The following is a 19,621-nucleotide window of genomic DNA, read 5'->3' as shown; positions in this document are numbered from 1 at the left end:
CACTGCCGTGTATAGATCTCTGATGTACGGATAGAGATACGATTACAACAGAAACAACTTGACGGTTAAGTTTAGCCATTCATTCAGAAATGTTAAGCTAAGGGTTAAGGTTTGGGATACGATTACAACAGAAACAGTTTTAAGTTTCGGCATTAATTCAGAAATGTTAAGTTAAGGGTAAAGGTTTGGGATGCGGTTAAAACAGAAACAACTCAACGGTTAAGTTTATGCATTAATTCTGAAATTCTACGTTAATAGTTACTGGCCACCCATCAGAGCCTGGTTCCTCTCTAAGGTTTCTTCCTAGGTTCCGGCCTTTCTACGGAGTTTTTCCTAGCCACCGTGCTTCTACATCTGCATTGCTTGCTGTTTGGGGTTTTAGGCTGGGTTTCTGTACAGCACTTAGTGACATCGGCTGATGTAAAAAAGGGCTTTATAAATACATTTGATTGATTGATTGAGTTAAGGTTTGGGAAAGGGTTACAACAGAAACAACTTGACGGTTGAGTTTAGGGATTAATTCAGAAATGTTAAATTAAGGGTTAAGGATTGGGATAGGGTGAGAATAAACCTCTTATAGTGCTCACTGTTTCCCCTAGTGGGCAGTTTTAATGAATATCCTAACGTCCTGGCTGCGTGGACTGACGTCAAATTTCGCTGTGGCTCTTAAAGTATTTGTGACCAAGAGATGCATATCTGTATTCCCAGTCATGTGAAATCTATAGATTAGGTGCAAATGAATTTATTTAAATTGACAGATTTCCTTATATGAACGGTAACTCTAAAAATCTTTGAAATTGTTGCATGTTGCGTTTATATTTTTGTTCAATATACATGTAATCCTCTCCCCCCCACTTCTTTTCCTTGTCTGACTTCTGAATCCCTAATCCACACACACAAACACTCACACCAGCCTGGTCGTTTAAAAAATAGATTGTACAAGTCGATTCAGAACATCCCAAACATGCTCAATTGGTGACATGTCTGATGAGTATGCAGGCCGTGGAGGAAATGGGACCTTTTCAGTGTCCAGGAATTGTGTACAGATCCTTGCAGCATGGGGCCGTGCAATATCATTCTGAAACATGAGGTGATGGCGGCTGATGTATGGCACAACAATGGGCCTCAGGATCTCGTCACGGTATCTCTGTGCATTTCACTTGCCATCGATAAAATGCAATTGTGTTTGTTGTCTGTAGCATATGCCTGCCCATTCCATAACCCCAGCACCACCGTTGGGCAATCTATTCACAGTGTTGACATTAGCAAACTGCTCGCCCACACAACATCATACACGTGGTCATAATACCGTTCAATTCTCTGGCAACAGCTCCGGTGGACATTCCTGCAGTCAACACGCCAATTGCACGCTCCCTCAAAACTTGAGACGTCTGTAGCATTGTGTTGTGTGAGTGGCCTTTTATTGTCCACAGCACAAGGTGCACCTGTGTAATGCTCATGTTGTTTAATCACCTTCCTGATATGCCACACCTGTCAGGTGGATGGATTGTCTCGGCAAAGGAGAAACGCTCACTAACAGGGATGTAAACAAATTTGTGCGTACGGAACATTTCTGGGATATTTTATTTCAGCTCACGAAACATGGGACCAACACTTTACATGTTGCGCTTATATTTTTGTTCAGGGCACTCGTGTCTTTGTGATTCTTTAACTTTGGGGTTAACAGGAGAAACACACACACACACACACACACACACACACACACACACACACACACACACACACACACACACACACACACACACACACACACACACACACACACACACACACACACAGGAGGGGGAGTGAAGTGTAGCACATATTCAATACTCTTGTCTCTATTCAGACTGATCTTATCTTCTTTTTCAATACTTCTTCTTCCTCTGTTCTCCTCTTCTTATCACCCCCTCATTTCCTCCCTCCTCCTCACCCTCCTCTCATTATCTCCAGTTACTCCCTCCTTTATCTGTGTCCCCTTTTTTCCCTCTAAATATTCTCCACTTTTCGCTCCTCTCTCTCGTGTCCCTCTTCCCCATCACTCCCTGTCTCTCTCTTCCCCATCACTCCCTGTCTCTCTCTTCCCCATCACTCCCTGTCTCTCTCTTCCCCGTCACTCCCTGTTTCTCTCTTCCCCGTCACTCCATGTCTCTCTCTTCCCCGTCACTCCCTGTCTCTCTCTTCCCCGTCACTCCCTGTCTCTCTCTTCCCCTTCACTTCCTGTCTCTCTCTTTCCCATCACTCACTGTCTCTCTCTTCCCCGTCACTCCCTGTCTCTCTCTTTCCCATCACTCACTGTCTCTCTCTCTCTCTCTCTCTTGTCCCTGTGTCATTAACCCTCAGTCTATACCTCCTCTTTCGTCTCTCCATCAACCTGACCCTCCATGCCCTCTCTCTCTTTCGTCCCTGTATCACTAACCCTTGGTCTATACCTCCTCCCTCGTCTCTCCATCAACCTGACCCTCCATGCCCTCTCTCTCTTTCGTCCCTGTATCACTAACCCTCGGTCTATACCTCCTCCCTCGTCTCTCCATCAACCTGACCCTCCATGCCCTCTCTCTCTTTCATCCCTGTATCACTAACCCTCGGTCTATACCTCCTCCCTCGTCTCTCCATCAACCTGACCCTCCATGCCCTCGCTCTCCTTCGTCCCTGTATCACTAACCCTCGGTCTATACCTCCTCCCTCATCTCTCCATCAACCTGACCCTCCATGCCCTCTCTCTCTTTCGTCCCTGTATCACTAACCCTCGGTCTATACCTCCTCCCTCATCTCTCCATCAACCTGACCCTCCATGCCCTCTCTCTCTTCCGTCCCTGTATCACTAACCCTCATTCTATACCTCCTCCCTCGTCTCTCCATCAACCTGACCCTCCATGCCCTCTCTCTCTTTTGTCCCTGTATCAATGGCGTATCTCTCTTTTCTCATTCCCTGTCATTCTGTCCTTCCTTTCTGTCTGTCTGTCTGATAATCAGGGGGTCTGGGTCTCTCACTCTGTCGCTGGCCTGATAACACACACACACATGCATGCATTTGCTTGTACGCACAAATGCAGATACGCACAGACATGAACACACACACAAACACTAGCACACATGTATGCATGCATGCACGCACGCACACATGAACACAAGCACTCAGACACACACACACACACACATGCACGCACGCATGCACAGATGAACACAAACACACTCGCACGCACACATGAACACACACACATACACATACACTCTCTCTCTCTCTCTCTCTCTCTCACTATATATATATTTATCTCTCACCAATTCTTTGCTTTTCTCCACCCTCTATCTTTCTCTCACCTCCTTTTGTCTCTCACCCCATCTGTCACCCTCCCCCATTCTATCTCTCTAACTCTCTCTTTCCTCTCTCCTCTCCAGAGATACACTTCGGGTCTAAATACATTTATTTTGTCATAACCTATAGATTAACCATCGTAGTCTCTCTAGCTCACTTTATATCTCATTAGACCATTCGCTCCTCTCCTCTCTCTGTGTCTGTCTGTCTGTCTGTCTGTCTGTCTGTCTGTCTGTCTGTCTGTCTGTCTGTCTGTCTGTCTGTCTGTCTGTCTGTCTGTCTGTCTGTCTGTCTGTCTGTCTGTCTGTCTGTCTGTCTGTCTGTATCCCTTCTCTCCTCCTGTCTGTCTGTCTGTCTGTCTGTCTGTCTGTCTGTCTGTCTGTCTGTCTGTCTGTCTGTCTGTCTGTCTGTCTGTCTGTCTGTCTGTCTGTCTGTCTGTCTGTATCTAGCCCTTCTCTCCTCCTTCTGTGCTATCTCTCTGTCCATCTCTATTCCTCTCTTCCCTCTGTGTTATCTCTCTGTCTGTCTATTTCTACCTTGTCACTCATCAATCAGCTCTCGCAGTCTCACTGCGGAATCCGACAATTGTCTACAAACGTAACATTTTGAAGGTTACGTTTAGGCATGAATTCTGAATGGTTAAGTTAAGGGTTAAGGTTCGGGGAAGGGTTCAAACAAAAAACCAAAAAGCGTGTGCCTAACGTTGGGATTGAAGACGTGGCCCTCGGAGCCAGAGGTTAAGTCAAGGGTTAAGGGTTAAGGTTTGGGATAGGGTTAAAACAAAAACAACTCCACGGTTAAGTTGAGGCATTCAGTCTGAATGCTTAAGGTAAGGGTTAAGGTTGGACGGACGTCGAGTTTCGCAGTGGATCTTGAGCAACCTGGCTGCTCCCCTCTATATTTCTACTGGTATCTGTGTGTCTACCTCTATGTGTTTACTTCCCATCAGTGCGTGACTGGGCCTCTGTGTTAGAACCCAGAGTCCTGAAGGAGGTAAAGTAGTGTGGGCAAAAGGGAACAGTGAACATGCACATGAACGGCTATAGACTAATACACACATGTACGCCGCTCACACACACACTCAAACCTATGGGTACACACATCATAAACAAAACGAACGCAACACTCCCACTCTTATGCCGCATAAACAGAAACACACGCTTAGATCTGTGTGAACATAAATTGTAGAAGAGAGTATCCGCAGCAATACACTCTGGGACGGCTTTGTGCTTTGAGCTATTCACTAGAGCTAAACCAGTGGAGGTATAACACACACACACACGCACAGCTTTAAAACACCATGTCGCCGGCCGCACAGAGTTCATTGGGCTTTACACAGCTGAATACGCACACAAGCACGCACATAGCATGCCGTAACAGACTGTGTCAAAGCCTACAGTGACAGATGGATACGATTACTCACCTGCCACAGTACACCGCAATCACAAAGGACAGCGCAAACACAGTGCAAACACAAAGGACGCGGGCGCGTACACACACACACACACACACACACACACACACACACACACACACACACACACACACACAGAGCATCACACATTCACACACCCTAGCAGGATCAAAGTCAATCTTAATGATTGTGGGGGCAAATAGAAAAACGCATTCTACCTGGGCACTTGGCAACAACAAACCCACCACTATGGGACAATCACATACCAACAGGCACTTACACAAGCCCTGACATACAAGCACTAACGACAACAACACAAACACATCAACTCAAGGGCAGACTCACAGAAACAAGTGTGTGTGTGTGTGTGTGTGTGTGTGTGTGTGTGTGTGTGTGTGTGTGTGTGTGTGTGTGTGTGTGTGTGTGTGTGTGTGTGTGTGTGTGTGTGTGTGTGTGTGTGTGTGTGTGTGTGTGTGTGCGCTGTGTAATGAAGGTTCTCTGTCCACTGATCACTCCTCTATAACTACTGTCCTTCCTCACTCACTCTCTCACTCACCTCCACTCCTTTCTACACTCTTCCTCTGCTCCCGTCCACACACCTATTTTCTCTCCTCCTTTCTCTCTCACACGCCTCCAGTTAGTCGTCTGTCTTAGTCCAGCTCTTTCCCCCCCCCTCCTCTGTCACTCTCTTTCTCTCTCTCTGTCTGTGTTGCTGACTCCGGTGCTCCGCGGCACTAACTGATCCTCTGCTTCTCTCTCTCTCCTCCCCTCTCTATCTACCCCCCCCCCCTCTCCCCCCTCTCTCTCCTCCCCCCTCTTTCTCTCTCTCTCTCTCGCCCTCTCACTCTCTCTGTCTCTCTGTTTCCCTCCAGCTCACCCCCCCCTCTCTCGCTCTCTCTCACGGTTTCTCTCTCCTTTTTCGGTCTCTCTGTCCCTCTCTCCTGTGTTAATCCAGTGTGTGTCCTTGTTTCCCTGGCTGTGTCTGCTGTGGCAGACTACTGTACCAGACCTGACCGGACCTGAGCAGACCAGGGGAAGGAAAGTCTGGCAGCACAGAGGTCCCTTCTCCTGGGACACTGGCCAGGGGTGTTGATACACACACACACACACACACACACACCAGGGTTGGAGTCAATTCTGAATTTAACTCAATTCAACCTATGAATTAAAATTCTAACTAGCAGCTTCATTAAATAGTACCCGCAAAACACCAGTCTCAACGTCAACAGGCAACTCCGGGATGCTGGCCTTCTAGGGGGAGTTCCTCTGTCCAGTGTCTGTGTTCTTTTGCCCATCTTAATCTTTTCTTTTTATTGGCCAGCCTGAGATATGGCTTTTTCTTTGCAGTTCTGCCTAAAAGGCCAGCATCTTGGAGTCGCCTCTTCACTGTTGACGTTGAGACTGGTGTTTTGCGGGTACTATTTAATGAAGCTCCCAGTTGAGGACGTGTGAAGCGTCTGTTTCTCAAACGAGACACTCTAATGTACTTGTCCTCTTGCTCAGTTGTACACCGGGGCCTCCCACTCCTCTTTCTATTCTGGTTAGAGCCAATTTGCACTGTTCTGTGAAAGGAGTAGTACACAGCGTTGTACGAGATCTTCAGTTTCTTGGCAATTTCTGACATGAAATAGCCTTCCTTTCTTAGAACAAGAATAGACTGACGAGTTTCAGAGGAAAGTTATTTGTTTCTGGCCATTTTGAGCCTGTAATTGAACCCACAAATGCTGATGCTCCAGATACTCAACTAGTCTTTAATCAGAACAACAGTTTTCCGCTGTGCTAACATAATTGAAAAAGGGTTTTCTAATGATCAATTAGCATTTTAAAATGATAAACTTGGATTAGCTAACACAACGTGCCATTGGAACACAGGAGTGATGGTTGCTGATAATGGTCCTCTGCATGCCTATTTACATATTCCATAAAAAAAATTGCCGTTTCCAGTTACAATAGTCATTTACAACATTAACAATGTCTACACTGTATTTCTGATCAATTTGATGTTATTTTAATGGACAAAAAATGTGCTTTTCTTTCAAAAACAAGGACATTTCTTAGTGACCCCAAACTTTTGAATGGTAGTGTAGATAGATATTGATAGATATAGTAAGATATAAATAGACATAGATAGATATAGTAAGATATACATAGATATACATAGATATAGTAAAATATAGAAAGATATAGTAAAATATAGATAGATATAGTAAAATATCTATAGAGATAGATAGATAGATAGATAGATAGATAGATAGATAGATAGATAGATAATAAGATATAGATATAGATAGATAATAAGATATAGATATAGATAAATATAGTAAGATATAGATAGATATAGTAAGATATAGATATAGATAGAAATAGTAAGATATAGTAAGATATAGATAGATATAGTAAGACATATATAGATATAGATAGATATAGTAAGATATAGATAGATATAATAAGATACAGATAGATATAGTAAGATATAGATAGAGATATGGTAAGGTATAGATAGATAGATATATGTATGTATATATAATAACATATAGATATATATAATAAGATATAGATAGATATAGATATATATAGTTAGATATAGATAGATATAGTAAGATATAGATAGATATAGATAGATATACATAAATATAGATAGATATAGTAAGATATAGATATAGATGGATATACAGTAGGTAGATGGAGAATGGGAGAGCTAGAGTGCCAAAGAGAGTGTTAAGGAGCAGAGAAATGCAGGGAATCAATAAATAGAGCGGTCGAGGGAGTGTGTGTGTGTGTGTGTGTGTGTGTGTGTGTGTGTGTGTGTGTGTGTGTGTGTGTGTGTGTGTGTGTGTGTGTGTGTGTGTGTGTGTGTGTGTGTGTGTGTGTGTGTGTGTATGTGTTTGTATGTACGTGCATGTATCCGTCTATGTGTATGTGCGTATGTGCAAGTGTGTGCATTTGCGTGTCAGGGTCGGGGTCAATTCTAAATTGAGTTGTGAATTTTCTTTTGATTTTCCCACGATGTCAAGCAAAGAGGCACTGAGTTTGAAGGTAGGCCTTGAAATACATCCACAGATACACCTCCAATTGACTCAAATGATGTCAATTAGCCTATCAGAAGCTTCTAAAGCCATCATTTTCTGGAATTGTTCAAGCTGTTTAAAGGCACATTCAACATAGTGTATGTAAACGTTTGACCCACTGGATTTGTGATACAGTGAATTATAAGTGAAATAAACTGTCTGTAAACAATTGTTGGTAAAATTACTTGTGTCATGCACAAAGTAGATGTCCTAAACGACTTGCCAAAACTATAGTTTGTTAACAAGAAATGTGTGAAGTGGTTGAAAAATGAGTTTTAATGACTCCAATCTAAGTTTATGTAAACTTCTGACTTCAACTGTATATCTTACTATATCTATCTTTATCTTACTATATCCAGCAATATCTCTCTATATCTTTCTATATCTTACTATATCTATCTAAATCTATATCTCTCTCTATCTCACTATATCTTTCTATATCTATCTATATCTCACTATCTATCTATATATATATCTTACTATATCTATCTATATCTATCTATATCTCTCTATATCTCACTATATCTATCTATCTATATCTTACTATATCTATCTATATCTCTCTATATCTTTATATCTTACCATATCTATATCTTACTATATATGTCTATATCTCTCTATATCTTACTATATCTACGTTATCTATATCTGTCTATATCTCTTTATATCTTACCATATCTATCTATATCTAAATATCTCTATATCTTTATTTATCTATCTATATCTGTCTATATCTCTCATATCTTACTGTATCTCTCTATATCTATATCTATCTATATCTTACTATATCTATCTATATCTCTCTATATCTTACTATATCTATCAATATATATATCTCTGTATTTCAGTCTGATGTGTTACATGCTCTATTGCTGATGTCCTTCTGTCTGTACTTGTCTTACTGTCCCACTTTCTCCCCTTTCTTTTCCCCCCTTCTCTCGCTCTCCCTCTCTCACTATTCTCTGTTTCTGGGTCTCAAGTGTCTGAGAAGCTATTTAGGACTCCCCTCGCTCCTTCTCCCCCCTCCCTCTCTCTGTTTCTCACCCTTCCTCTCGCTCAGTCTCTCCCGTTCACAAGTGCAAGTTAGAGAGAGGTGACTTGTGAAGGGAGCGTGTGAAAAGAGTTTGATACAAGAGATGCATACATCAGTAGTTTATCCACTAGAGAGAGGAGAGGGACCTCTCGTGTGACATGGAAAGAGATCGAGGGATGGAGAGGAAAGGAAAGAGAGATCATAAGAGAAGAAGTCAACTTGTTTTTCTGATTGTTGAATGGTGAATGTTTCTGTGTGTGTCTTTATTCACGGCTTTCTCTTTTTGGAGACTCCCTTGTATAATCAGTGATAAATTGGGGTGTTATGAATATGTGTGTGTGTTCCCTCGGATGTCCCCTGATAAAGTGTGTATCTGAATGTTCTGACCCCTGCCAAAAATAACCGGTGATGTATGCGACGCAGAAAAGTTGTCGACTCACCTTGTGTCGAGTTTCAATTGATCTCTGCTGAGATGAGCAGGGGGATAACTGTGTGTGTGTGTGTGTGTGTGTGTGTGTGTGTGTGTGTGTGTGTGTGTGTGTGTGTGTGTGTGTGTGTGTGTGTGTGTGTGTGTGTGTGTGTGTGTGTGTGTGTGTGTGTGTGTGTGTGTGTATGCGCCTGCGTGCGTGTGTGTCTGTGTAAGTGTTACAATATATGTAAATAACATTGGTAATGCTGTAAAAAAAAAAGTAATACATTCTGTGCAGATGATACAGTATTCAATTGCTCCTTCGGTTGGCCAAGCTTTTTCATATTTGAAGTCTGATTTCAAGCACTGCACTGTTGGATCTAAAGTTGGTGCGAAATGCAAACGAAACAAAATGCATGCTTTTTTCTAGGTCCCATAACCCAGATTTAAATGAATTTGTAATGACTAGTTTGAACGGTACACAAATTGAGCGAGTTCCATTATACACATATTTTGGTCTCTGGCTTGATGACAAACTGTCATTTAAAAAACATGTCACTGAGCTGGTGAAGAAGTTGACGTTCAAGGTTGGTTTCTTTTACATGTCTGACTTTTGTTCATAGAAAATAAATTGTCCAGGCCACTTTTATGTCTATTTTAGATTATGGTGATATTATCTATCTGCATGCAGCAGCATCTACACTTAAACCACTAGATGCTGTTTTCCATCTTGATACTTATAGAACTCACCATTGTGTTTTGTATCAAGAAGTGGGTTGGGCGTCTTGGTACGTAAGGAGAGAGTCGCATCTTCTTGTGTTCATCTGTAAAGCACTCACGCAGAAACTTCCTATGTATCTATCGTCATTCATTCAATTTAGACTCACGAATGACGAAACCCCGGTCTCAAGCTTGGAGTGGCGCAGCGGTCTAAGGAGATGCATCTCAGTGCTAGAGGCGTCACTACAGACCCTGGTTTGATTCCAGGCTGTATCGCAACCGGCCGTGATTGGGAGTCCCATAGGGTGGCGCACAATTGGCCCAGTGTTGTCCGGGTTAGGTTGTGGCCGGGATACGCCGTCATTGTAAATGAGAATTTGTTCTTAACTGACTTGCGTAGTTAAATAAAAGTCAAATAAAAAATAACACTGGAGACCCATTCGGTCTCCACAGAGTTGGATGAAGCTGCTTTTAGTTTTTTTTGTGCCCTTTATGTGGAACAACTTACAGAGCTCTCTGAAATGATATGTTCTGGTCCCCCTTGGTCAGTTCAGAGCAATGATCGGAGACATTGATAAATGTGTCTGTTTATTCTTAATATGTTTTGTAATTGTGTATATTGTATGTGTTTGATGTATTAATACAGGACTCACATATAATAGAGACACTCGTCTCTGTATGACTTCCCTGTCAAAATCCAGGTTAAATAAAAAAAAAAGTTTTTAAAAATGTATTCACCACCATCCCCAATGCACAATAATTGCAATACACCTGTATGTTATGTGCGAGATGAATCTCACATGTAGACAAACACACACACACACACACATCCTGCACGGCAAGGAGGGCGAGGAGTGTTTTCCCTCTCTAAGCTCTCTGTAATTTGATTTGGAGGATGTTGTGATGAGAAAAGGAGCACATTACTGCAAGACGAAGACAGAGGGAAAGAGGGAGGGAGGAGGTAAGGAGGAGTGGAGATGAGGGATGTCATTTTAGGGGTCAGGCTAATGTGTCTAAATTCTATTCCCATTTCTCTCATCTCAGACTCTCTCCCTGTCGTTACCTTATTCCCCTCTCCTCCCCCACCCATCCATCACTCCCTTCCTCCTTCCCTCGCTAAGTATCTCAGGGCGTTAGCCGGGGTTGTTAGAAAAAGGGCTTGATAGATCTCTTTGTACCCGACGGAGAGACGTTGAGCTGTGAAGTCATTGATCCGTCTAATCAGTACTCTCTGACATGCAAACACACCAGCTGATTACACTGCTCCTATCCTACCCGCCTCTCAAACCCTCTCTCTCTCTCGCTATCCCTCTCTAACTCTCCCCCTTCCTCCTTCATTCAACAAATGCTCAGGTGATGGAGAGAAAAAAGAGAGAATGTGGCAGAGAGAGAATGTGGCAGAGATAATTTAATGACAAGAAGGGCCTCTTCTGTCCTGTGGTGTGGTTGATTGCATGTCTCGGTGCATGACTGTCAGTCTAAAATAACATCGGTCTCTGTATTCATGTCTCCTGTCTGTTTCTCTGTCTGCCTGTCTGCCTGTCTGTCTGCCTGTCGGTGTTAGGTGCAATTGTATTAGTTTGTGTGGATCTGTTTTTCTTAAGATGCGTTATTCTCTCCTGACAAAATCGTGCCGAATAATGTTCTGTCCTCAACGAGAACTCACGGTTTGACCAATTTGACTTCAGATTCCGACGTTTATCCGCGTTTCTCCAAATGTGACATTTCGAAGTTGCTCTAAACATCCAATGTGTTGATGTTTTGGACAACCTGGGATGCTCTTCCTGCTGCGGCTGCTGCGGTCACCGGCGCTTTGCGGCTGGTTAAGTTTAGGCACTGATTCCGAAAGGTTAAGTTAAGAGTTAAGGTTTGGTATAGGATTCAAACAAATACAACTCCAAGGTTAAGTTTTTCATCCTGAATGGTTAAGTTAAGGGTTAAGGTTCGGGATAGGGTTGCGTTATTTATTTAAATAAAACAAGTGACTAACACTGGGATTATACACCCGACCCTCGGAGCCGGGGGTCGTGGCTTATGCCCATCCGCCACCCTTGTTCACAGCGCCCTAGCGAAACCCAAGCCTACTTGATGGTAAAAGAGCTCACCGTTGACCCTAATGGCCGGTTTTGAAGACATCTCCTGACCGATGTCGGATTTCTAAATGGATCTTGAGCGACCTGGCTGCTGTCCTGCTGAAATCTGTCTTTGATTTTAGTTCTATTAAAGAGAAAGGGGGTAAGGGGGGATGGAGACAGACAGATGAATGGAGAGAAAGAGAATGAGAAAGAGAGGAGGGAGCAAAATCCCCAGCCGAGCATCTGTGTCCTGCTTTTTCAATAATCTCTTGGCAGTTACATAAGATCCTGGACAGGACTAGAGCTGTGTGTGTGTGTGTGTGTGTGTGTGTGTGTGTGTGTGTGTGTGTGTGTGTGTGTGTGTGTGTGTGTGTGTGTGTGTGTGTGTGTGTGTGTGTGTGTGTGTGTGTGTGTGTGTGTGTGTGTGTGTGTGTGTGTGTGTGTGTGTGTGTGTGTGTGTTTTGGAGGGTGGGTAAAGAGATTGAGGACTGTGTTAATTTCTCAGAGACTACCAATTACAGGGAAGTAAGCCAATGAACTGCTGGCCCCAACCCCCCTCCCCCACCTACTCTATCTAGGATAGACCGTCAATATGTAGTGAACTCACTACTTGTTTGTTTGTGCTCTCGCACTGCCTCCGTTACGTTTGTGTGTGTGTGTGTGTGTGTGTGTGTGTGTGTGTGTGTGTGTGTGTGTGTGTGTGTGTGTGTGTGTGTGTGTGTGTGTGTGTGTGTGTGTGCGCATGTAGTTTATCCTGTTGATAATCCTATTAGTAATCAGCCGTTCTCACTTGAACACTGTCGGAGAGGGAGAAGGACAGAGAGAAAGAGAGAGAGCTCTAGAAGTTGAGCTGAGTTATCTGAAGTTGAAGTTGACTCTTGGGAAAGGATTTGTTTGGTTGTTTGCAGTTCCGTGTGTGAATGCGTGCTGGCATTTATTTGTGTCTTTTTTTTTGTCTGTGGGTGTACACGTGTGTTTGTGCGTGCGCGCTTATGTGCCGGACACATCAAGCATTCGGGTTGGCAGCAGTGTCACAGTAAACACACAGAGCACAACACCTTTTTTTCAGTTCAGACAGAGGAGGGGTGAGGAGGGGTGGGGAGGGGTGGCGCAATGGAAGAAACGAGGAAAAGAGATGAAAGAGGTTGGATCTTGACAGGGTGTCTGGTGTCATGTTCTACCAGGGAGAGATAGAGGGATAAGCAGCACGTTGCTCACAGAGCTGAAATATCACTTCCTAATTAAAGCTTTATGTAACCAACATTACCCACAGAGACGCTGTCTGAATTTGTGCGTGTGTGTGTGTGTCAGTGTGTCTGAATGTGTGTGTGTCTGTCTCTCTCTGTGTGTGTGTGTGTGTGTGTGTGTGTGTGTGTGTGTGTGTGTGTGTGTATGCAGGCATTTTTTGTGTGTCTGAATGTGTGTGTGTCTCTGTGTGTCTGAGTGTGTGTGTGTGTGTGTGTGTGTGTGTGTGTGTGTGTGTGTGTGTGTGTGTGTGTGTGTGTGTGTGTGTGTGTGTGTGTGTGTGTGTGTGTGTGTGTGTGTGTCAGCGTGTCTGAATGTGTGTGTGTCTGTTTCTATATGTGTGTGTCTGTGTGTGTCTTTCTGTGTGTCTGAGTCTGTGTGTCTGAATCAACACGCTCTCACAGTCTCACTGCAGAATCAGACGTCCAAACGTCACATTTCTAGCCATTAAATTCTGAATGGTTAAAGGCCCCCACCAGTGGGTGATACCACCCCTGTTTCAACATAATTCCTGCCCTAGAGCGTAAGTACTCGTTAACGTTCCACCTCCGAAGAATGACTCAAGCCACTTATACATATTCACGAATTGGGGTGAGATAGAACGACGTGGTGATTTCCACGTGGACTGGAGAAAAATCAACAAATAGGGAACTGACAGCTGTCAGTGTAGCTAGTTAGCATGCTACCCTTAGCTAGCTATCTTGCTGGCCTTATCTACACTATTCATACCGCTTGACTTATTCCACATTTTGTTGTGTTACAGCATGAATTCAAAATATTTGTTTCTCTCTCACCCATCTACACACAATACCTCCAAATGACAAGGCAAAAACATGTTTTAAAATGTTTTACAAATGTATTTAAAATTAAATACAGAAATATCAAATTTACATAAGTATTCACATGCCTGAGTTAATACTTTGTAGATGCACCATTGGAGTCTTTCTGGGTATGTCTCTAAGAGCTTTACACACCTGGATTGTGCAACATTTGCCCATTATTCTTTTCAAAGTTCTTCAAGTTCTGTCAGATTGGTTTTTGATCATTGCTAGACAATGATATTCTGGTCTTGCCATAGATTTTCATGTAGATTTAACTCACAGCTGTAACTTGGCCATTTAGGAACATTCACTGTATTCTTGGTAAGCAAATCCAGTGTTATTGTCCTGCTGAAAGGTAAATTCATCTCCCATTGTCTGGTGGAACCAGGTTTTCCGCATGGATTTTGCCTGTGCTTAACTCCATTCCGTTTATTTTTTATCCTGAAAAACTCCCCAGTCCTTAACGATTACAAGCATAACCGTGCTTGAATGTATGAAGTGTGGTACTCTGTGATGTTCTGTGTTGGATTTGCCTCAGGACAAAAAGTTAATTTCTTTGAAACATTTTTTGCAGTATTACTTTAGTGCCTTGTTGCAAACAATATTTTGGAATATTATTATTCTCAGTTTTATCCTATCACAGCCTTAACTCTGTAACTGTTTTAAAGTCACCATTGGCCTCATGGTGAAATCCCTGAGAGGTTTCCTTCCTCTCCGGCAACTGAGTTAGGAAGGAGGTCTGTATCTTTGTAGTGACTGGGTGTATTGATACACCATCCAGCATGTAATCAATAACTTCTCCATGCTCAAAGGGATATTCAATGTCTGCTTTCTTTGTTTTATCCATCTACCAATAGGTGCCCTTCTTTGCGAGGCATATGAAAACCTCCCTGGTCTTTGTGGTTGAATTTGTGTTTGAAATTCACTGCCTGACTGATGGACCTTACAGATAATTGTATGTGTGGGTTACAGAGGTGAGGTAGTCAAAAAATCTTGTTAAACACTATTATTAGCGCTCACCGTTGCCCCTAGTGGCCATATCCTTACGTCATGCTTACCTCGACGGATGTCTAATTTCACAGGGGATCTGGAGTGACCTGGCTGGTCTAAATGTGTGCCTGCATTTTTTTGGGTGTGTCACGATGATTAGGCTTTGTGTGTGTGTGTGTGTGTGTGTGTGTGTGTGTGTGTGTGTGTGTGTGTGTGTTGGTAGTGTCAGTGTGTGTGTGTGTGTGTGTGTGTGTGTGTGTGTGCGTGCGTGCGTGCGTGCGTGCGTGCGTGCGTGCGTGCGTGCGTGCGTGCGTGCGTGCGTGCGTGCGTGCGCGTATATATGTGTATGTCAGAGAGAATGCAATGCTCCTGTGGTGATTGCTAAAGGGTAGCCCTCCAGGCGTTTCCACTTTCAGGGTAGATATACAACAACATCTCACGGTTTTACCAATCTGGCTTCAGAGTCGTACGTTTATCCACATTTCTCCAAACGTCAAATTTAGACGTTAAGGTTTAAGGTATGAGATAGGGTATAAAAAATAAAATAATCAATTGTGTTTACCTCTGGGATGGAATGTGCGAACTTCGGATCCGTAGTCATGGGATTAAGGTTTGGGTTAGGGTTAAAACATAAACATTTTAAATGAGTGTTTACCACTGACATTGAACAAACAACCTTTGGGCCCAGAGTCATCGGATTACGCTCATCCACCACCCCCTTCTACAACACCCTAGGAAAACCCAAGCCTATTTGATGGTAAAAGCGTTTACTGTTCACCCTAGTTTTTGAAGGCATTTCCCGATGTCCTCAGGACATGGACAGACATCCAATTTCAAAGTCAATCTTGAGTGATCTGGCTGAGATATGAGAGAACAATGTGCTTCCAGCAGTGGAATATAAATGTGTTTGCGTGTGTGTGTGTGTGTGTGTGTGTGTGTGTGTGTGTGTGTGTGTGTGTGTGTGTGTGTGTGTGTGTGTTCCGCAGGAGGCTGCTAAGGGGAGAACGGCTCATAATAATGGCCGGAACGGAGCAAATGGAATGGCGTCAAACACCTGGAAACCATGGAAACCATGTGTTTGACGTATTTGATACCATTCCACAACAATTCCGCTCCAGCCATTACCACAAGACCGTTCTCCCCAATTAAAGTTCCACCAACCTCCTGAGGTATGTTCGCGGTTTTATATGTGTGTATGTGTTTGTGCATGCGTGCAAGTGCACACACACACACATTCCCATTAAATATATATATATATTTTTTCAAATCTCTCTGTCTGAAAATATCATCCATCATCTATCACTCCTTCGCTCCCCCTCTCTCATCTTTCAGGCCCCGTCCCATCTCACTCCATCACTACCAACCAGAGATAGACATAAAGACAGATACATAGAGACAGGTATATATATATATATATATATATATATATATATATATATATATATATATATATATATATATATATATATCTGAATACTTTATATACTGTATATATATATATACAGCATATAAAGTATTCAGATCCCTTGACTTTTTCCACATTTTGTTACGTTACAGCCTTATTCTAAAATTGATTAAATAAATAAGAATCCTCAGCAATCATCACACATTATCCCATAATGAAGAAGCGAAAAAAGTTTTTTGCAAATGTGTGAAAAATAAAAAACAGAAATACCTTATTTACATAAGTACTCAGACCCTTTGCTATTAGACTCCAAATTGAGCTCAGGTGCATCCTGTTTCCATTGATCATCCTTGAGATGTTTCTACAACTTGCTTGGACATGATTTGGAAAGGCACACACCTGTCTATATAAGGTCTCACAGTTGACAGTGCATGACAGAGCAAATCCTATCCATGAGGTCAAATGAATTGTCCGTAGAGCTCAGAGACAGGACTGTGTGAATGCACAGATCTGGGGAAGGGTACCAAAAAAGTTTTTGGGGTATTGTGTGTAGATTGATGAGGGAAAAAAGCTATTTAATCAATTTTAGAATAAAGCTGTAACGTAATAAAATGTGAAAAAAGACAAGGGGTCTGAATACTTTCCGCCGGCACTGTATACTGAGAGAGAGATGGAAAGAGAGAGAAGTGAGCAAAGCTTTGCTATTGAGAAAGGCCGCCAAAGGCAGACCTGGCTCTCAAGAGAAGTCAGGCTATGTGCACACTGCCCACAAAATGAGGTGGAAACTGAGCTGCACTTCCTAACCTCCTGCCAAATGTATGACCATATTAGAGACACATATTTCCCTCAGATTACACAGACCCACAAAGAATTAGAAAACAAATCAAATGTTGATTAACTCCCCTATCTATTGGGTGAAATACCACAGTGTGCAATCACAGCAGCAAGATTTGTGACATGTTGCCACAAGAAAAGGGCAAGCAGTGAACAATCATTGTAAATACAATCCATATTTATTTATTTTCCCTTTTGTACTTTAACTACTTGCACATAACTACAACACTATATACAGACATAATATGACATTTAAAATGTCTTTTATTCTTTTGGAACTTGTGTGAGTGTAATATTTACTGTTCACTTTTTATAGTTTTTTTCACTTTTGTTTATCCATTTGACTTGCCTTGGCAATGTAAACATATGTTCCCCGTGCCTGTAAAGCCTCTTGAATTGAATTAAATTGAGAGAGAGCGAGGGATAGAAGAGGTGAGCAGATGTGTCTAGAAAGCAGGATGGTACAGTGACAGAGAGAGAAAAGAGGGTGGGAGGACCTAGAGGTGCGGAAAGAGACGGACATATGAGGAGGAGGAAAGTGGGACTGAAGAGAGCGAGATGGGGGTGGAAGAAGGAGTGATTGAGGGATGATCCGAAAGATTCTCCTGTCCTTGCTCCTCTCCTCTCTCTGATGTGATTGTGGTGTGGAGAGTTTAACCCTTTATGTGCCGCCTCATCACAACAACCCGCTGCGCACAAACGTCGGTTCAGCGTCTAGTTTTGATTTACATCCGGTTGAGTTGTCAACTAATGTGAATTCGAAATTCAAACCAACCAACAGATTCACCATGTCATTGGATTTAAGGTAAACGTTTGGTTTGAAAAATACAAAATTCCAATGACGTTTTTGCAAATCCACTCAATCCAAGTCATCCAAGTTGATTCAATGTCGTCACATTGAATTATTTGGTTGAAATTACGTGGAAACAATGTTGAGTCAACCAGTTTTTGCCCAGTGGGAAGACCCATCTTAAATTGGAGATAGGAGAATTATGTTACTGTTAATCATTTCGATTAGTTTGATCCTTCCAGCTAAAAGTCCCAATACCACATATCACTTTGCGTTTGTTTTTGGGGATACATACATTTCTTTTGACCTAGATGCGCTCCAGCTTCAGCTCATGGACGAATGGCCTGACATTCGCCTTTAGAATTCTCTGATACAGAGCAGAATTCATGGTTCCTTCAATGATGGCAAGTCACTGAGGCAGCAAAGCATCCCCAAACCATCACACTGCTACTATGAGGTTCTTACTGTGGAATGCAGTGTTTGGTTTCCGCCGTACCTAACGGGACCCATTTCTCCAAGAAGTCGACTCAAGCTCGCCAAAAAGCACCTGGGAGCACTTGGATGAGCGTCAAGACTCTTTGAAGAATGTTCTATGGATGACATAGGACTCTGGAGCGGTGGAAACGTGTTCTCTGGAGTGATGAATCACGCTTCGCCATCTGGCAGTACGACGGACAAATTTGGGTTTGACGGATGCCAGGAAAACGTTACCTGTCCAAATGCATAGTGCCAACTGTAAAGTTTGGTGGAGGAGGAATAATGGTCTGGGGCTTTTTTTCATGATTCGGGCTAGGCCCCTTAGTTCTAGTGAAGGGAAATCTTAACGCTACAGCATACAATGACATTCTAGACGATTCTGTGCTTCCAACTTTGGGGAAGGCCCTTTACTGTTTCAGCATGACAATGCCCCATGCACAAAGCGAGGTCCATACAGAAATGGTTTGTCAAGATCGGTGTGGAAGAACTTGACTGGCCTGCACAGAGCCCTGACCTCAACCCCATTGAATACCTTTGGAATGAATTGGAACGCCGACTGCGACCAAGGCCTAATCGCCCAACATCAGTGCCCAACCTCACTAATGCTCTTGCGGCTGAATGGAATCAAGTCCCCCAGCAATGTTCCAACATCTAGTGGAAAGCCTTCCCAGAAGAGGGGAGGCTGTTGTAACAGCAAAGGGGGGACCACTTCCATATTAATCTCCATGATTTTGGAATGAGATGTTCGACGAGCAGGTGTCTACATACTTTTGGTCGTGTATATGAGTTTTTGTCAAATGTAATTCAAATTGAGAAAATGAAAGTATAATTTTTTTAAATGCGCTTTTACATGAAGACCATTTAGATATAATATAATCAATCTACATTAGATTTGTGGGAATATGTTTAAGTCATGATTAATGCTGACTGACAGTGGATGTGTAATTCATTACTTTCTCTCTCCTCTCTCTTTCCTCTCTCTCTCTCTTCTTTCTTCTCCATCTTTCTCCTCTCTCTCTCTTTC

The 19,621-nt window shown here is 42.8% G+C and overlaps 1 protein-coding gene across 1 annotated transcript in view; it reads left to right on the top strand.

Annotated features, from left to right (window-relative positions):
* Window positions 1–19,621, top strand: part of dock2 (dedicator of cytokinesis 2) — a 73,028-nt gene that overhangs the window by 23,474 nt on the left and 29,933 nt on the right. The window lies entirely within an intron of this gene.

Source organism: Salvelinus namaycush, chromosome 5 (genome assembly GCF_016432855.1).
Source record: "Salvelinus namaycush isolate Seneca chromosome 5, SaNama_1.0, whole genome shotgun sequence".
In the NCBI taxonomy this organism is placed as follows: domain Eukaryota; kingdom Metazoa; phylum Chordata; class Actinopteri; order Salmoniformes; family Salmonidae; genus Salvelinus; species Salvelinus namaycush.
Note: the sequence above shows the minus strand (reverse complement) of the source record. Positions and strands in the feature narration are given on the sequence as shown.